This window comes from Dipodomys ordii, unplaced genomic scaffold (genome assembly GCF_000151885.1).
Source record: "Dipodomys ordii isolate 6190 unplaced genomic scaffold, Dord_2.0 Scaffold13, whole genome shotgun sequence".
Classification (NCBI taxonomy): Eukaryota; Metazoa; Chordata; class Mammalia; order Rodentia; family Heteromyidae; genus Dipodomys; species Dipodomys ordii.
The window spans coordinates 13,217,047-13,221,461 of record NW_012267229.1 but is presented as its reverse complement, the minus strand read 5'-3'; the positions used below and the strand labels follow the sequence as shown (position 1 = coordinate 13,221,461).

General features: G+C 40.0%; 1 protein-coding gene, 1 long non-coding RNA gene and 1 pseudogene across 2 annotated transcripts in view; all 3 read right to left on the bottom strand.

Annotated features, from left to right (window-relative positions):
- The window catches only part of Tpx2 (TPX2, microtubule-associated), a 73,557-nt gene that overhangs the window by 27,507 nt on the left and 41,635 nt on the right, over positions 1–4,415 (bottom strand). The gene's annotated exons all lie outside the window — the stretch shown is intronic.
- Positions 394–2,510, bottom strand: LOC105981788. Its single transcript, XR_001174848.1, has 3 exons — positions 2,384–2,510; positions 1,632–1,754; positions 394–513 (listed from the first exon to the last, which is right to left on the bottom strand). It is a non-coding gene; the product is annotated as an uncharacterized LOC105981788 (long non-coding RNA).
- Positions 2,675–3,157, bottom strand: LOC105981787 (annotated as a pseudogene).

Genomic DNA, 4,415 nt, shown 5'->3' with positions numbered 1-4,415 from the left:
TCTCCTGCCCGGGATGGCTTTGAACCGTGATCCTCAGATCTCAGCCTCCTGAGTAGCTAGGATTACAGGCGTGAGCCACCAGCGCCCGGCCAAAAATAATTTTTAAAAAGCCTGACCTGTCCTATTACTTTATCTTCTGCCTCAATACTAATTCCTCTTTTTCTAATATGAAGAGAAAGAATGACTCTTAAGAGGTAGTGATGGATACTGTTTTACCAATAATCATTGGAGTATAAATGGAAACTTCATTCAGTCTTTTAAATAAACTAACCTTTTTATATGGCCTTCTAACTGAGAAGGCCTTTTTTTAGGCCTTACGGACTCCTAAACTCACTACCAAGGTTTTAAGAAGCACTTCTCATAAATTAGATTCAACCACAGCCAAACTGACCTGCTCCTTCAAGAGCAAGCTTCTTAAATTCTTCATTTTTTTTCCGCATCTCCATCACTTCCTGCTGCATTTTCAATGATTTCTCTAACTCTTGCTCCTCAGTACTTTTTAGAACCTTCTGCCTGAAGAGCAAAAGAGGAGAGAGAGGCTGAATAATTCAGAATAATTTAAAGGTTATTATAGGCAAGAACTACAGATCGTTTTGTTTTTGTTTTTTGTTTTTGTTGTTGTTGTTGTTGATCCTGGGGCTTGAACTCAGGGCCTGGGCACTGTCCTTGAGCCTCTCTGTGCTCAAGGCGAGCACTCTACCACTTGAGCCACAGCACCACTTCTGTTCATGAGATACTGAGAAATCAAAGCCAGAGCTTCATGCATGCTAGGCAAGCACTCTACCACTAAGCCACATTCCCAGTCCCTTGACTGTTTTTAATCTATGATAAAATAATAATCAAAAGCAAAAAATAATTCCTGGGCACAGGTGGCTCACGCCTGTAATCCTACCTATTCAGGAGGCTAAGATCTGAGGATTGCAGGCAGGAAAGTCTAAGAGACTCTTATCTCCAATAAAACACTCAGAAAACTGGAAAAGGTGCTGTGGCTCAAGAGGTAGAGTGCTAGCCTTGAGCTGAAGAAACTAAGGGACAGTGCCCAGACCAAGAATTTAAGCCCCACCACCGACATTTAAAAAAAAAATACAGGGCTGGGAAGGTGGCTCAGTGGTAGAGTGCTTGCCTTGCATGCATGAGGCCCTGGGCTAGATTCCTCAGCACCACATAAGCAAAAAGAAAAAAGCCAGAAGTGGTGCTGTAACTCAAGTGGTAGAGCGCTAGCCTTGAGCTGAAGAGCTGAGGGACAGTGCCCAGGCCCAGAGTTCAGGCCCCACAACCCGACCCAAAAAAAATATTATCTAGTACACATACGAGATTAGATTTTTCATCTTCTACCAGTCTTGGAGCTTGAACTCAGGGCCTAGCCACTGTCTCTGAGCTTTCTTTGCTCAAGGTTACCACTTTACAACTTGAGCCGCAGCTCCGCTTCAGGCTTTTTTTTGTCAGTCATGGGGCTTGAACTCTGGGTCTAGGCACTATCCCTTGAGCCCTCTTGCTCAAAATTAGCACTATACCACTTTGATCCACAGCTCCACTTCCAGCATTTTCTGTGATTAAATTGCCCAGGACATTTTCCCAAACTCTAGGTGCATTATAATACAAATATACTGGTTTGTATTCTAGTCCTTTACCTTAGAGGTGGCACACAAGTCAAAGAATGTTTGCCCTTGGCTTTCTCTGGGGAAGATCCATTCTTTTTGGAAGTACCTTGAGCACGGTCTTCATTTTCCTTTGGCTTCTTTTCATTGTGAGACCTTGAGTTCAAAACAAAACAAAACAAAAAAATACACAAATTCCTTAAAGCATATCATACACCACCCTCCTCCCCAAATGGACTACATAAAGCTTAAATAGCCTCATTTTTAGGATAACAAGCATGCTTCTACTATAATATACTCCCAAGATGAGTATCAGATCATACACAACAATGCCTCTACTAAGTAAACTGTGAGAAAGCCCACAGGGGTCCGACTGGGAGCTATGCAGTGGTGATTCAGGAAGTACAGAGGGATTCTAGTTGTTCATCATCAAATTACAAGCAGATAGTTAACTAGATGCTAATAACTATTCCATCCCTTTCTATTTACTAAAACCTCAATTTGGAGTATAACAGCACAAACCCAAGATATTTTACCTAGTTCAACAATATAATTTACCTAGGTCACTAAACTCTCTTCCGAATAGGAGGCCCAAGTATCACGCTAGACAACTAAGACATAATTTAAGGGCTTCTGGGGAAAAACTCATTTTAATATGAATTCTGCCCCATACAGCAGATGTACTCATTTGTAATTTTCCTATGTTCACTCAAAGGTATAAGTCCAGGATAGGTCTATAAAGCACAAGATGCCTGCCTTTACAGTAAGAAGTTGTGGCCACATACACTTTCATTTTCTTGGAAGGTGGAATTTCACTGATGATGACAGGTGTTGAACATCTCTTTGCTTTCATTTGAATCTGGCATTTTTCCTTCTGCTCCAAATTCTTCTGAGCAGAGAGTCTAGTAGATCTTCTATAAAGAGTAATTGACAACATTTATCTCATAATGAATACATCTTCTGTAGATATGTTCTTCAAAAATGTAAAATTGGTCCAACTACAAAGGGCTATAAAAAAGTTTAGTATTATTATCTGTATTTCAGAAATCTAATCTCCTTAAAAGTATTTTTTGTTTGTGCGGAATCATTTTTAAATACTTTATTTGAGGCATTTTATTATAAAAAGTTAGTACTCATAAATTTATATGAGCTTAAAATTCATTATACATTTACTTCATTTTTTAGCTTGACCTTCTAGTAAATCTTTAGCTTCATTGATTTTGGCTGCTATGTAAGGCGATCCTCCTTTGTCTGGGTGATTTAAGAGCATAATTTGTCGATGAGCACCTCTTATCTTTCCTTTATTGGCAGTAGGGCTTACACTTAGTATTAATGCTGCTTCCTGTTTTGTCATTTTGGGTTTAAATCCACCTTTTTTAATAGCCACTGCTGAAGGCAGATTTTGGTAGGCTTTGAAAAACTTGTTTTACTTGAGGCTCCATATGCTTCATGGCTTGTAAAACGTAATGGCCTGCAAATCCTGCAGCAGCAATGGTCAGCCCAACTGCTACCACTGTACTGGCCATGGCTCCGTGAAGCTCCCCTGCCTCCACCGGGAGCATGTTTCATCCCCGCCCAGAGGCCTCAGTCTTCACAGTGTTGATATTTTGGTATATATTACATTCCAAGTTTTTGAATGCATATGTATACCTGTTAATTTTTTTTGGGGGGAGGGGTCTGGTCATGGGGCCTGAACTCTGGGCCTGGGTGCTGTCCCTCAGCTCTTCAGCTCAAGGCTAGTGCTCTACCACCTGAACCACAGTGCCACTTCCAGCTTTTTTCTTTTTGCTTATGTGATGCTGAGGAATCGAACTCAGGGCCTCAGGCATGCAAGGCAAGCGCTCTACCACTGAGCCACCTTCCCAGCCCCATCTGTTAATTTTTTTTGTTATACCAGCTAATTTCATAACAAGCTTTTAAAAATATATATAGTTTGTTATTATAAAGGTGATGCACAGAGGGGCTACCATTTCATAAGTCAGGTAATAAGTACATTTCTTTTTGGACAATGTCACCCCTTCCTTGGCTCTCTTCCATTTCTTTTCCCTTCCATCCCCACCAGGAAGTTTTATAGATTATTTTCAACATAGTGTCCAGTATCACTACTGCATTTGTTCATCATTTGTCCATTTCTGTGCCCCCATCAAGAAGACAAAACAAAATAACAACAAAAAAAAACCTTCTTGTTTCCATTTCCTGAAATTCATTTCAATAAATATTATTTTATATAATCAGAGGCACAGAAGCATTGGGCCTTTGTGTATCCTCCTCTGGTCTTACTGTATGTGAATGCCTACAGTCCTCTGTATTTTATATCTAGCTTCTACATATGATAGAAAACATGTGCTGTTGGTTTCTCACAGACTGGTTTACCTCACTTAAACACACTTTAATCTTGTAAAAAATAGAAAAAGAAAGGAAAAGAAAAGAAAATAGAATGTTAGAGCAGGAAAGGGAAGGAAAAAAAAAGGAGGGCAGGATATGGAAAGGAAAAAATAAGACCCAGTACTGGTGGCTCACACATATAATCATCCTAACTATCTGGGAGGCTAAGAACAAGAGGATCAAGGTTAACCAATAGCTGAATTAAAATACTAAAATATTAAGTATTTGAATAACAGTTGGAAATGTAGCTCAGTAATAGCTCATTTTCCTACCATGCAAGACATGGGGCTCCATCCCCTGCATGAATAAATTAATACATATAGAAGTACATAAATATGGAGCTGGGAAGGTGGCTCAGTGGTAGAGCGCTTGCCTTGCATGCATGAGGCCCTGGGTTCGATTCCTCAGCACCACATAAGCAAAAAGAAAAAA